Source organism: Myotis davidii, unplaced genomic scaffold, assembly GCF_000327345.1.
Source record: "Myotis davidii unplaced genomic scaffold, ASM32734v1 scaffold32, whole genome shotgun sequence".
NCBI lineage: Eukaryota > Metazoa > Chordata > Mammalia > Chiroptera > Vespertilionidae > Myotis > Myotis davidii.
In genome coordinates, this window is record NW_006286587.1 from 1,133,348 (window position 1) to 1,149,414 (window position 16,067).

Here is a 16,067-nt window from a genome sequence, read left to right on the forward strand (position 1 = left end):
CACACACAAGGGCAGAGGGAAGGGAAGTCTGCCTGCCCAGCTGCCCGTCTACTTTGTTCAGCAGCTCAGAGCTGAGCCTCCTGCGGCCTGGGAAGAACAGACTGAGCGTGGCGCCTGGACTCCGTCCAGCTCTAATGCAAATGGATACAAGGAACCCACTGGACATACAGCAGGAGAGAAGGGGGCCAGGCCCCTGGCAGAACGGCCTGACAGGGTGCTCGCCTGGCACCTACCCTCCGGCCAGCTCCCACCACGGCCAGGGACCGACCGTGTGGAGGCCAGGCCCGTGGCCCGTGGCCGGGAGAGGCTGGGGTGGAGTAGGGGCACACAGGAGGCCTTCCCGCCCAGTTCTCCCTGCCCCAGCCCCAGCCCAGTTACTGCAGAACCCTCTCTCTCCTCCATCGTGTCTGGATGGGGACAGTGTCCAGGAAGCCTCACGGCCCGTCCTCGCCTGCCCGCGGCCTGGTCCCCCGTGCCCACCCCTGCCGGCCTCGCTGCTTCTGCTGGGCACTCCTCCGAACCCCACTCTCCCTGCACCCTGGTGCCAGCCCCAGGGCTCTGCCCCTTCCCGCAGCCCTGAGGCGGACCTTGGTCATACCTGTCTCAGCTCCAGGTCGGACATGGCCCTCTTGCCGCCCCTCGGGCAGTTCTGGAAGTAGCAGGCAGAGGTGACGGCCAGCAGGCCGAGGAAGCAGGCGGGCAGCATGGCCTCGGGCATCCTGGCGCAGATGGGCACAGCGTGTGGTGCCGCTCGGCAGGCTGTGCTGTGCTGCCTTCGCTGCTGCCTATTTATGGCCGCAGGTGTTTCCTCCGAGGTGACGTGGCCACCACCCCCTCCCCAGTGGCTCCCCAGGAGCCCACGGCCACCAGGCCCCAAGCCGTCAGCAGTGATTCAGGCGCCTGGGGACGCACGTGGGCCGCTCTGTGAGGGGCTGACGGGGAGGAGTGCCGGCCTCATGACTGTCGCTGGAGTGGTGTGGCCGCGGTGTGGCAGGAGCTGCTGCGACTGTGATTGCAGCTCTCAGGGCTCAAAAGAGGGACAAATGGGGGTCACTTGGGGGCTGTCTTTAAGCTTCCTAGGGGTACATGGGCCTGTCCCCCCTCAGTCTCCTGAGGAGGGGGCGAGGGGGACTCACGGGGCTGGTGTGTAAGAAATCGGCTCTGGCGGGCCCCGGATTGGCGGGGAGAGGGCTGCAGGCCTGCGGACCCCTTCAGAGGCTGACCCTGTGAGAGGACAAGTGACAAGACCAGCTCGCACTCCAGGTGGTGTGAAGGGAGGTGGTGCCGGCTGCACCAAGAAAGGAAATCTCTGCCTTAAGGGCCCAGCAATCAGGGGGCCGTTCCCACAGGTGGGCGGGCAGCTCCTGGGGAGTTTGGGGTTGCTCCCATCCCATCCACACACCCAGGGTCCAGGGTCTCAGAGACGGGGGGCCTTGGAGGCAGCTTCTTGGCGTGTCCCCCTCTCTCCCTCCCAGCAGGAACATGGGGGTTGGGAACCCAGCAAGGTTCAGAGGGATGGGGAGAGTCCCAGGGCACCTGGCAGCCAGCCTCCCCCAATTCCTCAAGGACGCTAGTTCATGGGGACCAGGGCAGGTACCATCTCAAGACTGGGTTGTGGGTGAGGGCATCGGGGCTGTGGGGTGAAGGAAGGGAGTAGTCATAGCCAAAGAGGCCCAGCCTGAGGAAGGACCCCTTGGTTCATGACCCTGGGCTGATGGGGTGAAGAGACTCAGCCTCCCTCCCCCAGGGCACAGAGCACCCCTGTAGCCCCAGCTCTTCCAGCCCCCAGGCTCTTGGCCTCCTCTCCAAGGTCCTGCAAGGAAGCTCCTAGAAGTGTGTGTATGTGTGTGTGTGGGGGGGTGACAGGGCAGCCTCCTCCCCACAAAGTGCTAAGAAGGGTCCAGTGTCCCAGGGAGGGGCCTCCTACACTCAGAACCTGGTGTCCATCTTTTCAGGGACGTCCCCTTAGGGGCCGTGAGGACGCTGGAGCCCAGTGGCCTGTTGCAATCTGGTCGCTGTAGCGGGAAACATGACTTGGGCAGGTCACTTGTCCTCTCTGTGCCCCACTTCCGTGCAGTGTGAAGCCGGTGGATACTAACACCCACTCCGAGGGCTGTTGTAGGAGCTTTAGGAACGTGCCCGCGCCCGTGTGAAGTCAGTGAGGAGGAGCGCTGGATCATTAATGCCATCATTCTTAACAGCCGACAAGCTTTCTTCAGAGGGAGTATCTTTCTGGATTAACCCAGGAGGAACATTCTCATTCCATCATCACCAGATGAAGCTTGGTGTGAACTGTTGCCTCCCTGACACTCTGTGGAATGGGGGCCGGGCCAGGGAGGAGGCCAGAAGTCCAGGTGGGCCAGCTGTGTGGCTATGCCCAGCATCCTTCCGTCTCTGCCCTGCAGGTCTGAGTCGCCTCCTAAAAATGGATGGGGCTCCACTAACTCCAGGGCTCAGGCCCAGGGGCAGACCAGCCTTGTCTACCAGCATCATCATTCTAAGACTTGGCCCCACACCAGAGCCCCTTGAAGAACCCAAACACCACCTCCACACGGACGCCAGAGGGCCCGCTCCTCCCAGTGCCACCTCCTTGGCGCCCGCACGGGCTGGAAAAGGTCTCGTTACTGTGCTGACTGGCTCGCTGTAAATACGTCACCTCACCTGTCACCACGACCCTCAGATAGCCCACCCGCTCTGTAGTTCCCTTCCCAGACTCCTCGTCCGCACCTTCATCTGTGAGTGAGACTGCAAACGCGCCCTCCACGCTCAGCCATGTGGCTTGTGATGGCCGTCCCATCGATGAGCAGCTTGATTGCATTTCCTGGAGTGAAGGATTGCCCCGGTTTCCCATGTGGTCCACCTGCCATTTTTAGACGCCAGCATTTACTTTTCAGCTCCCTCCACTCAGGCTTCTGCCCAAACCAACCCACTGAAACACGTGTGATCAAGATCATAAATTCCCTCCATATTGCCAAATCCGGTGGCCACGTCCCTGTTCTCATTTTCCATAATCCCCTAGCGGCATTCCACGTGGGTGAGCACTTGTCCTTTTCAAAAATATGCTTCGTCTGGCTCCCGGGACACCACACTGTCTTGGTCTTCCTTCCACCACACTGGTGTTCATTGTCCGTCTTCTTTTCTGGCTCGTCCTTTTTGACCTTGCTTCTAATGTCGGAGCACCCCAGGACTCAGGCCTGCATCCCTTTGTTTCTCTTCCTCCTGGGTGATTGCTTCTAACCCCATGATTTTATATACTTTCTACAAACTAATCGTTTCCAAGTTTGTATCTCCATTCCTGGCCTCTCCCCCACATGCCAAACTTATAGTGACACCTGCCCAACGACACCTCCCCCTGGGTATTCAGGTAATTATAGGCCTCTCCAATTTACTCCGACTCAAACTCAACTCCGGGTTCTTAGCTGCTCCCCTGCTCACGCCCAGGGTCCCCAGCTCTGTAATCATGCCACCACCCGGCCAGCAGCTCCTCCCAGAATTGAGACTCCCCTTGGTCCTTTTCTTTCCCTCTTAACAAAGTCCTTCCTCTAAAATATATTCCAGATCGAGCTGCTTCTTACTGCCCCTGCTTTCAAAGCTCAGAACCTGCTGTTTCCTGTCCTAGAAGACTCACCTGCCCTCCCCTCTCCCTGAGAGACACCTAGCTGCTTAAATGTCTTCTCCAAAAGGAGCCTTCCCTAACCACCCATCAGGAGTACACATTCCTTACCTCCACCTCAACTATTTTCAAACTTGGGTCTATGCTGATGGGTTTAATAGCATCTACGATCACTTGAGGTCCACCCTGAGACAGTGCTTGCCACACGGTGTTGTGGTTTTTTAAAATTATCTTTATTGCCCAGCTGGCATGGCTCACGGTTCAATTCCCGTCAGGGCACAAGCCCAGGTTGCAGGCTCGATCCCCGGTAGGGGGCGTGCAAGAGGCAGTCGATCAATGATTCTCATCATTGATGTTTCTGTCTCTCTCTCTCTCTCCCTCTCCCTTCCTCTCTGAAATCAATAAAAATATATTAAAATAAAATAAAATAATCTTTATTATTTCCAAAGTATCATCTTTAGTTTTCTAAACGTTCTTTAATATTTTTCAGTTTACTATTTCATTATTTCCCACTCTTGTTCACACCTTTTTCATATCATAGTTCACCTTTAGTTTAATTTGCTATTTTTTTTCTAATTTAAGCTGATGGTTGAACTATTGATTTAGAATCATCCGATTATAGCCTAGCTATTGTGGTTTAGTGACTGATCGACAACCCATGCACCAAGAGGGCGTAGGCTTGGTTCCCGGTCAGGGCACGTGCCAGGGCTCTGCAGGGGCATGCAGGAGGCAATGGATTGATGTGTCAATGTTTCTATCTCCCTCTCCCTTCCTCTCTCTTTAAAATCAACAAAAAGACATATTTTTAAAAAATCATCCTAATATAGGTTTGGGAGCTATAAACTTCCTAATGTATTGCTTTAGCTATATCCTATAATTTTTGAAATGTTTATTTTCATTCAGTTTAAATTGTTTAATTGTTTTGTTTTCTTTTACCCCTGGGTTATCTTTTATTTTTATTTTTTTATTAATTTCAGAGAGGAGGGGGGAGGGAGAGACAGATAGAAATGATGACAGGGAATCATTGATCGGCTGCCTCTTGCATGCCCCCACTAGGGACCAATCCCACAATCTGGGCATGTGCCCTGACCAGGAATCAAACTCTGACCCCTTGTTTCATAGATCAAGGCTCAGCCACAGAGCCTGCCGGTGGGCCCACAGGTTATTTTGAAGTGTCATTTAACTTTCAAATAATTTGTGATTTTCCTGTATTTTTCTCATATTGCTCTCTAATTTGTCTGTTTTTAATAAATAAAAATATCTCATTACTCTGCTTAGTGTATATCAGATGCGTTCCGTTATTGAATCCAGCGCGCACGCCCTCACTTGCGGCTGGTCAGGCTGCCTCTGGCTTGTCTGATGGCACCAAGGATAGTAACGTTGTGTGATTCTGTGAAGAACACCAATGCTCTCAGGTTTCTTAGGAAATCAACAAGCTAAGTGTGAAGAGATCTCAGAAACGCTCTCCCCCCGTGTTAACGTGGGCCGCAGGGTCTGAAGTGTAAGAATCACAGCCCTGCGGTTCGAAGAAGATGTACAGCCCAAGCACACGCTACCGGGCCAAACCAGAAAGCACTGGCCCTCAGTGGGGAAGGGGGAGGAGGGGATGTGGAAGCACTCCCTGCCTCTTGCTTTTAAAAAAAATCTTAGTTGATTTTTTCCTTTTTATGTTTTTATTGATTTCAGCGAGGAAGGGAGAGGGAGAGATAGGAACAGTGATGAGAGAGAACCATCACTCGGCTGCCTCCTGCACGCCCCGCACTGGGGAATGAGCCTGCAGCCGGGCATGTGCCCTGACGGGGAATCGATGCTCAACCTCTGAGCCACACCGACCGGGCCTTCACCTTGTTTTTAAGACCCCTCACTTCTCATTATTATAAAACCCCACGCCCCGTCTCTTTGACGCTAGATATTCTGTATCTCCTGGTGGAGGAAAGAAAAACATCCCCCTGAGATCAGTAGCTGCATACGAAGCCCGGGACTGTGCTGGTTTTCTCCAGTGAGAAGGCTGTATTTGGAACTGGTATCCAGTAGGTGCCCCTGGATTCAATTTAGAAAAATCCTCTGGGCCCTGCCTGGGTAGGTCTGTTTGGTGGAGCATCGTTCCCATACCCCAAGGTTGCAATTTGCCAAGGTTATGGGTTCAATCCCCAGTCAGGGCACATACAAAAAATCAACCAATGAACCCACAAATTGATGTGTCTTTCTCTCCCCACTTTTCTCTCTCCCCGCCACCTTTCTCCCTCTCAAAAAAATTTAATAAATATAAATTTTAAAAAGAAAAATCTTCTCATTTTCCAAGACCTATCCATCTTCTGCACCAAACAGGGAAGATGTAGAAACAGAGAGGATGTGGATTAGCTACCGTTCACAGCACGCTGACAACCGCACCAATGTCGTGAGGTGTGTTTATCACCATCTTATTCATGTGGAAACTGAGGCACGAAGGGGCTAAACACATTTCCTGGAGAGTCACAGGCAGCAGAGCCGGAGCGGGCTCCCAGCCCGGCATCCCGATGCCCGCGCAGCCCTGAAAGGGAACATGGCCTGTGTCTTTCGAGGCTCTGACGGGTTTGCCCAGGGTTTGATTTGTCATTTTGATGGAAAAAGGAACTCCAAGAGTGCCCACCATTATGCCCTGAAATTGTTAACTTAGTGCCCTAATTTACTTCAAAATAACATGAGAGGGGCAACTTTGGGGAGGGTAAGTATAGAAGAAACAAATGGGTACATGAGAGTTTACATGACTAATGTGTATTTTTGTATGTGAGTGAACTTTTCTTCAGAAACATTTTTTTGAAATATTGGCCTCACCTTTTGTGACACCTGGTATAAAATATGACCAAATGTTTATTTTATTTTTTGTTAATCCTCACCTGAGGATATGTTTCCTTTTGGGGGCGAGGGGAGTGGAAGAGAGAGGGAAAGACAGAGGAAAACATCAATGTAAGAGCAACACATCAGTTGGCTGCCTCCTGCACACACCCCAGCCAGGGCCGGTCTGGGGAGCAGCCTGCAACTGAGGCTTACCCTTGACTGGAATCAAACCCAGGACCCTTTGGTCCGCAGGCCAATGCTCTGTCTACTGAGCCAAACTGGCTAGGGCCTGACCAGGTGTTTAGAAGTTGTAAGTCAAGCTAACAAATTGTTAAATAAAACATTGCCCTCCTCCTACCTTGACAAATAGGTCTCCATGGTGACCTGCACCCAGACACAAGTTTGGAATCCTTGTGCTCCTCCAAGTGCTGCCGCTGGGGGAGCTGGCCTTTTGTCCTTGGGATGTGGGCATTCCAGGCTGCCGGCTGCAGGCTCTGCCTGGCACCGCACACACTGCCTCCCCTTCCCACCACAAAGGCGCATTTGCATACCTGAGGTGGGTCCACCTGGGGCACATGCCCAGGGAAGAGGACTCCTCCAGCCATAGAAACAGTTGTGGGAGCTGGTCGGGATGACTCAGTGGTTGAGTGTTGACCCATGAACCAGGAGGTCATGGTTCGATTCCCCATCAGGACACATGCAGGGTTGTAAGCTCCATCCCCAGTGTGAGGCGTGCAGGAGGCAGCTGATCAATGATCCTCTCCTAGTATTGATGTTTCTATCTCTTTTTCCCTCTCCCTGCCTCTCTCTGAAATCAATAAAAACATTTTTTAAATCAATGAACTGAAATGAAAATGTAATTGAGTGCCCTATATTAAAAAGAAAGAAAGGAAGGAAGGAAGGAAGGGAGGAAAGGAAGGAAGGAAGGGAGGAAAGGAAGGAAGGAAGGGAGGAAAGGAAGGAAGGAAGGGAGGGAGGAAAGAGTCATGAGAAAGTTAGGCAGGGCGTTCCATGCCGCAGCCCACAAGGTACACATTCTGGGTGGGCATATCCCCTGGCTTCACCCCAAGGAGGGCCAGAGCAGGCCTCTAAGGCAAGGGCAGGGCCTTTCTGGTCTGGGTCCTAAGCATTAAGGCCGTTGAGTCTGCCAGCACCCTGCCCTCGGGAGGCACATGGCTGTAACGACTCAGCTGCTTCATCCCGCCTGCCATAGGACACGGGTCCAAACCAGCAGATGAACATCAGTTTCACTGTCTCCTGGCCTCTGCTGCTGGTTCTGTGCTGTTTGGGGCCATGTGAGCAGAAGGAATTTACTAGAGGGCTATTGAGAGCTCACAATTTAAGGGGAGAGTCGAGAACCAGGCTTGGAAGCTATGGTTCTTGAGGGCCACGAAACAGGAACCCATAAAGTTTCATGACATGGTGAGCCAGATCCCCCAGGAGCAGTGCCTGGGATTGGAACTCCTGTGGTTCATGAGGGAGGCTCAGGAGTGAGGGAAGTAGGATGGACGAGGAAGAAGCCAGGTAAAGATGGAGTCTAGCTTCAGCCTGACCCCCGGAGCTCCTGAGTGTGAGTGGCACCAGAGTTGTCCTATCATGCGGCAAGAAGGTTAAGGGTGGGGGGAGGGGGGAGAGAGAGAGAGAGAGGTGATAAACATCAATGGATTGCCTCCTGCACACACCCCACCAGGGATCAAACCCGAAACATAGGTATATGTCCTGACCGGAAATCAAACCGGCAACCTTTCGGTGCACGGGAAAAATGCTCAACCCACTGAGCAACATCGGCCAGGGCCGTTATACATGTATAAATTTACATACTACTCAGTCATTGGTCGAGGAGACTGGGGAGAAGGAACCTCCCAGGCATTTTCTTGGTGAGGTGGCTCCCATAGGCTCAGGGCAAGTCTTTGGAGACAGGCCAGCAACAAGCCATTAGCAACCAATTCCCACAGCATCTGGGGCACGATGGGCGCAGAGTCCAGGGCGTCCATTCTAGGGATGCATCCAGTGCCGCCGGCCTTGCCCCTGTGCCCAGGCTCCCATCCCCGGGAAGGCTGTCTACTCGGCTTAGCTTCTATCCCTTAAGCGCCCGGATAGAGCTTCCTCCGACTGTGCCCGGGGAGAAATGGTCATGCCTTAAAAGACAATCAGGGTGATATCATACAGGGACAGTGGGGACTGTGGAGCTAAGCCCCCCAAATCCCCAAGGTATTTTTCTAAAATCAGCACCAGAGTCCTGTTTGTCCTGCCCCCACCTCTAACCTCCTTCCTACAGGTCGATGAGGTTGGCCTAGAAATGCTCAGTCACGCTTCCCTGTCCCTCTGCCCTCGTGGACAGTGTTCCTGTCATGAGTGTGCCCCAGGGCCCTGCCGTGGCCCTCACTGGGTCTCCAGGAAATGAGTGAGCGCGCTGGCCAGCCCCGAGGAGCCTCCGTTTCTCTAGCTGTGGTGACTGCCTACAAAATTAGCATAGGAACATTTTCAGGCTGTCGCCTCCCCGCTCTGCTACGAGGATCCTGGCTTCGCCCTCCCGGTCCTCCTTAGACCCCTCTGCAGGAGTCCTGGAGGATTTTGTGGTTGTTCTAGTTTCTACTTGCTGTGCAACAAACACCTCCAAACGCAGTGCACAAAATAACTACCGTTTTATTAAGCTCGTGGATTCTGAAGGTCAGGAGTCCAAACAGGGCACAGCAAGGACCGCTTTTCTCTGCTCCACCTGGTCCGGGGCCCCCGTGGGAAGGAGCGAATGCCCAGGGGCTGGAATCAGCTGGAGACTCTCACTCACATGCCCAGGCGCCTGGGCCGAGGACCCACGGGCTGGGTGCAGCGGGACCGAGCTCCTGCCTCCGGTGGCCTCGCTGGGTGGCTTTTCACAGCTTGGTGGCCTGGGGATATGTCGGACGCTGGCGAGTTCCAAGAAATGAGTCAGAAGTCACGTGGTCATTTCTGACAGCCTCGCAGTCCAATAGGGTCACTGCAGCCATGCGCTGTGGGTCTCAGCCACCCCACGCCTGTCCAGAGTCAAGAGAAGGAACAGAGCTCCCCTTTGGAGGGAACGAGTGTCAAATAATTAGCAACCAATCATGGAAAGCCGTCACAGTGGCGTGAAGTCAGGAGAAGAGGACGGGGACCAAGTTTGGGGGTAGATTTTTCCAAGGAGCTTTGCAAGGTTTGGGAGGGCTGCAGGACAGGAATGCGGGAGGCAGACGGGCGGGTGAGAGGGGAGTTTAAAGAAGTCTTGCTGAGTAACATCGGTGTGAAATGGCAGGTTGATCCCCGAACCTGTGTTCCTTTGGCTCCGAATCACTCTAAGGCTGATCGCATGGTTCGGGCAGGTGCGTAGGCTGCCCCCCAGCCTGCCCCCGGGCTCGTAATGAAGAAAATGTTAAGGTTTGAGGCGCTTACCGTCATTTCCGTCTTCTCATCATAGAAGGTCAATTTGCCAAGGCCTCCGTGCGTGCCCCCGCATCTCATTTCCCCTGGCCTCCGTGCTCCCGGCCCCTCCTCGTTCCCAGGGGCCAGCTCCCCGGAGCCTGATCTCATCCGTGGGGTGGGAGGGGGAGGAAGGCAGGTGAGAGGGGCTCTCTCTGGGGGATCCTGGTTTCTGAGACAGGCTAATTACAGGCTTCCTAATTAATGAGCCATGGGGTTGCATTTCATCAGCTGAGTCACAGTTGATGTCTGAGCCCTGGGCCCAAGGGGAGGGTATCAGGAATTGTGGGAGGGGGAAGACCAGCCTGTGTCTCTGTCTCCCCCACCCTTATTCTCTGCTCCCCTGTTCAAACCCAGCTCTCCCCACCGGTGTAGAGAGTGTCAGCAGCCCCCATTCTTCCCTACTCTTGCCTCTGCTTCCTGACACCGTTCTGGGACCCCACCCCCACCCCCTCACCTCATATCTTCCCGTCCCACTTTCCCAACACCCAGTTTCTCTTTCAAACTGAGCCTCCCTCAGCCCCCTTATCACACGCAGGGTCACTGTCTGCAGTGCAGCAGCCACAGCTGGTAGGATCCTGGCCCCCCTGCCGGTGGCCAAAGCCTGCCCGCGGCCACGGTGGATAGAGCCGCTTGCTCCCCACACCCATGTCTTTCAGTAACTGCATGGCGGGTACTTTTCCATTGGCATTTCAACCAAGAGATTTATCCATTTACATGAAGTTAACTCTGTTGAACGTTTATTAAAGGAACATCTTTTATTTTTGTGCCTCGAGGTATAATATTATTGAGTTTTCAAAAGCTTAGTCACGAGTTATTCCATAATTAGATTTTCCGTGCCTCCGGTTCTGGGTCGTATGATGAGCTTGGACCCTAGTGGATAGGTTCCTGTAGATGGTGGGGTTGGGTGGGCTCCCCCCAGCTCAGTGCCGTCGGTGCCCCTGTATCCTGCACAAGGTCCCAGCTCCATGGAGGGATCCTTACCGGCCCTGCAGTGACAACATCCAGGCCACCCCTGTTGGGGGGGACCTGAGTCAGCTCCTTGCCAGCCTGTGCTACCTACAGAGCATCTCCGGAGTTGAGAGTTGGTGGCCTTGGCGTCGGTCAGACCAGCTCTTTGTGGAGCTGAGCCTCAGCTTCCTCCTTCCTCCCAGAGCTGTGGGGATTAAATGAGATAATACATACGGCACAGAGCACAGTGCCCCGGACACCGTGCTCAATACATAAAAACTTTCACTTTTTTTTTTAATTTTTTTTACAGAGAGGAAGGGAGAGGGATAGAGAGTTAGAAACATCAATGAGAGAGAAACATCGATCACATTGCACACCTCCTACTGGGGATGTGCCCGCAACCAAGGTACATGCCCTTGGCCGGAATCAAACCTGGGACCTTTCAGTCCACAGGCTGACGCTCTATCCACTGAGCCAAACCGGTTAGGGCACTTTTTAAACTTTTGAATGCAAAGTTTTTTAACGCACATGGTTAGCCTTCTAAGTCTCCCCAATATCCTTGATGGTGTGTGCAGATTCATGTGTGTAAACCACTTGTCCCTGGGCCCATCCTCTGGGTGCAGTGAGTCCCTCCACGGGGGGTGATGGCTCCCCAGCTCCCAAGGGACTACCCTGCTGTTTAGGCTGCTTGCTGGTAGGGCCGAAAGTGTTCTCTTCAGATTTTTGTCAGCGAATCTTCAGGCTAGAATCCTAGAAGTGGGATGGCTGGGTTGAGGGTACATGCGTATGCAACCTCCCTGGATACTGCCACATTCCCCTCCACAGCGGTTGCAACCCTTGCATTCCCAACAGCATAGGACAGTCAGCCTCACCAGCAAGTGTGGCCAAACTTTGAGATTTGTGCCAACTTGCTGAACAAGAAATGGTATTTCAGGGTTATTATTTCATCACTAGAGATCCAATGAACGAAGAATCGTGCAAGAATGGCTGCCGGCACTGCCTTTGCTCTGGCCAGAGCCGCCTTTCCGCCTTCGCTCCAGCATGGAGCGGCCTTTCTGTCTTCCCACACTACCCAGAGGCCCTGAGCAGCAGGGGCGGTGTGGAATGCCATGGCACCAACACAAGCTCCTGACCCACCCCCAGCCGCTGGAGCCTGTGTATGCAAATTAACCTGCCATTTTTGCTGGGTTGATATGCATACTCACTCCTGATTGGCTGGTGGGCGTCTCAAAGGTACAGTCAATTTGCATCTTTCTCTTTTATTAGTGTAGGCATGAGCAAGGGTGGGCTTCTTCTGACATGTCTAAAAGACCATGTGTACTTCTTTGTGCATCTTTCTTATTTTTAGGAACTGTATGTTAGGGATATTAACCACTGCAAAACAAGTTACAAATATATTTCCCCAGCCTTGGCCAGTTTGGCTCAGTGGATAGAGCATTGGCTTGCAGACTGAAGGGTCCTGGGTTTGATTCTGGTCAAAGCACATACCTCAGTTGCAGGCTCCTCCTCAGCCCAGGCTGTGTTTGTATGCAGGAGGCAACCAAACGATGTGTTTCTCTCACATTGATATTTCTGTCTTTCCCTCTCTCTTCCAATCTCTCTAAAAATCAATAAAAAAATATCCTTGGGTGAGGATTAAAATATATATATATATATATTTCCCCCCCAATCTTGTAACTTATTTTTACTTGTAATGGTGTTATGTTTTTCTATTAACATAGATTTTTTTAAAAATTCATATGTAGTCAAATTGATCAGTCTTTGGCCTTAATGTATCTAGATTTTGAATCAGGGATCTGCTCCTCTCTCTCTCAGAAATTCCCTCATTTTCCATATCCTTCTGGTTCTCAGGTGGTGTCAGTGACTGCAGCACCACTTATGAAAGGCCACCTTTCCCCAGCTCATTGCCAATGCCTCAGGCAGAGCACACTGCATTTCCATGTGCAGCCGGACCTAGTTCTGGATTTAGAGACATTTTGTTGGCCTATGTATTTGTGGGTTAGGCTCAAACTGTTCCTCATTATTTTGGCTTGTTCTTCAAGATGATGTTTATAATAAGAATAGTGTCTAATGAAATGCCCATGAAATGTTAAGGAACTAGCAGGCAACAAAACCACAGTTACACATAGGCAATTTCCCCCTTATAATAAAACTAGAGGCCTGGTGCACAAAATTCGTTCATAGGGGAGGGGGGTCTCTCAACCTGGCCTGCACCCTCTCCAATCCGGGACCCCTTGGGGGATGTCCCTCTCACAATCCGGGACTGCTCGCTCCTAACCACTCGCCTGCCTGCCAGCCTGATCACTCCCTAACTGCTCCCCCCTGCCAGCCTGATCACCCCTAACTGCCCTCCCATGCTGGTCTGATTGCCCCTAACTGCCTCTGCCTCGGCCCCCACCACCATGGCTTCGTCCCAAAGGACGTCCGGAAGATGTCCAGTCTAATTAGCATATTACCCTTTTATTAGTATAGACTAGAGGCCTGATGCACGAAATTCGTGCAAGTGTAGGCCTTTGCAGCTGCAGCGGCTGCCTGGATCCTTCCATCGCAGCCACAGAGGCTTCCTGGATCCCGCTGCTAAAGCCCTGGCTTCATCCAGAAGGTCATCTGAAAGGACGTCCGGAAGGATATCTGGTCTAATTAGCATATTGTGTTTTTATTATTACAGATATTGGAAGGGAAAAGATCCAAAATGTTTGTGAGGTTATCTTTTTCTTGTGTGAAGTTATCACTTGTTAGTATGGTGATGGGTAGCATCATCTTGCTATTGGTATAAACCTTGATGACAACTTACCAACTGTCTCTTCCTCCTTCACCTCATCCCTGTGCCACTCTGGAGATCTTATCACCCCTCTGGACCACGGCCCCTCTTTGTACGAGAGGCAATGCATTACAGCAAGGTGGATTGGGTTACGGCCTGTCAGGAGGCAGGTTCATAGAGCTGAGGAAAACCAAGGGCCAGTCTCACCATGCTCCTACGTGGCCCAGCTCTGTCCACAGGACTATTTCTGATGGTGGAAATGTTTTATATCTTGCTGTCTAATAGATTATCACTAGCACGTGTGGCTATTAAGTACTTGAAATGTGGCTGCTGTGACTCAGGAACTGAGTCTTTAATTTAATTTAAACTAATTTAAATAGCCACATGAGGCTAGTTGTTACTACATGGGATAGTGTGTCTTTGGCTGGCTAATTCTCAACCTAGCCATTCCCCTTCCTAGATCTGGGAGGACCCATCCTGCCTGTGTGAGGCCAGGCAGGCTACAGCGAGCTGAGAGGCTGGGCCGGAAGCTGAGTAGGCAGAGGGACCAGCTGTGCAGGAGGGGGTCAGCCCGAGGCAGCCCCAACCCACCCAGCGGCCATCACAATGGCAGCCAACCCAGCGTCACAATTCCACAGGCAGGGGGTGAGCAGTGGCCTGGCAGGCGTTTCCTCCCGGGCAGGTCTCTTTGTCTGCAGACCTACTTACAGCCACCCAGGTGGCAGTGAACGGTTCGGGATAGAAAGCATCCAGCAGCTGAGCAGCCTCGAGCTGGAGATACCCCGGAGGAGCAGGCCAGGGTGGGGATGGGGCACCCGCTCTGGAGGAGGCAGGCCAGGCGTGGGGATGGGGCACCCGCTCTGAAGGAGGAGGCCAGGCTGGGGATGGGGCACCCGCTCTGCCCGGGACCCAGGAGCAGGGCCCGGGGCCTGACTGCCAGGAGGTGGAACACGCTGTGAGCACCAAGCAGCTCCTCGTCTTCTTCTCAGCAGTTTGGTTCTTCTACGTCTTCTGCCCCTAGGACTACTTCTGAGCAGCCCTCCTTCCTGTCTGCTCCAGCTGGAGAGCAACAGCAGAGAACATGCGTGGCCCAGCCCCCGTGAGTGAGGACGGGCAGTGCTCAAGGGCTGGGGCCTCTGGCCCACAGGAAGGACGGTCAGGATGCAGGCCAGGCCTCACTCTGCACCGTGGGGAGGAGAACCAGCGCCCTACCCCTCAACGCCTCAGGGGCCATGCCCAGCCTCCTGCTCTCCGAGGGCCCAGGGCTGCGTGCCCCCAACAGGCTCGTGTTGAGAAAATGATACAGAAGAGCGGAGGAGACAGGTGTCCCACAGAACCTGCGTTGGGGCGAGGGAGTCACGTCAAGGCTGTGCAGCCCTGCGTCTCTGAGTCCGTGGAGTCCTCGTGTTTGCCGCTTTGGGCCTGGCTCCAGGCTCTCGGGAGAAATAAACGCCTGACCCAGGCGGCAAGAGAAAGGTTGTTCCCATTTTCTAGGGAGAGAAATGGAGCCCAGCAGTGCTCAGTGTGTTTCTGGCAAGGGTGGTGCAATCACCACTTCCTTTGGAGGCTCTTTAAAATGAGGTGAGGCCCTAGCTGGTTTGGCTCAGTGGATGGAGCGTCGGCCTGTGGACTGAAGGGGCCCGGGGTCAATTCTGGTCAAGGGCATGTACCTTGGTTGCGGGCACATCCCCAGTAGGGGGTGTGCAGGAGGCAGCTGATCGATGTTTCTCTCTCATCGATGTTTCTAACTTTCTATCCCTCTCCCTTCCTCTCTGTAAAAAAATCAATAAAATGTATTTTTAAAAAATGAGGTGAGAATGAGTGCATCTCCAAGGATGTAGGTGCGGCTCCACCTGGTCAGAGAACAGGAACTGTCCAGCCCAGTGGCTCCCACACCCAATTTCCCACCAGGCCCTGCAGGATGGGAGACAGCTCTGCCCTCATCTGAGCATGCTTTAGGCTGGTGGCTTCCCCTGGCTCCTGGTGGGGCAAACAGGGCAACCCCAGAGAGCAGGGCTCCCTGAGGCTGTCAACCTGCTGGTGGGAGCTGGGCTGTTCCCCCGAGACCGAGACAGGCTGAAAATCCGCCACCATCCCCACCACCCCCACGCCCCAGTGGTTTTGCTACAAATGATGGGGCTTTTCCTAGAACACAAGCACGAAGGAGGGTAAGGCAAGACTCTGGAATGGCCTAGACCAGGGGTGGGCAAACCTTTTGACTCGAGGGCCACAATGGGTTCTTAAACTGGACCGGAGGGCCGGAACAAAAGCATGGATGGAGTGTTTGTGTGAACGAATATAAATTCAAAGTAGACATCATTACATAAAAGGGTACGGTCTTTTTGTTTTGTTTTGTTTTTGTTTTTGTTTTCGGGCAGATCCGGCCCGCGGGCCGTAGTTTGCCCACGGCTGCCCTAGTCCCTCACCTCCTGAACTTTCCTCCCAACACGGGCTGGCCCAGGCCTGGCCATGCAAGGCTCTGTGGGGACT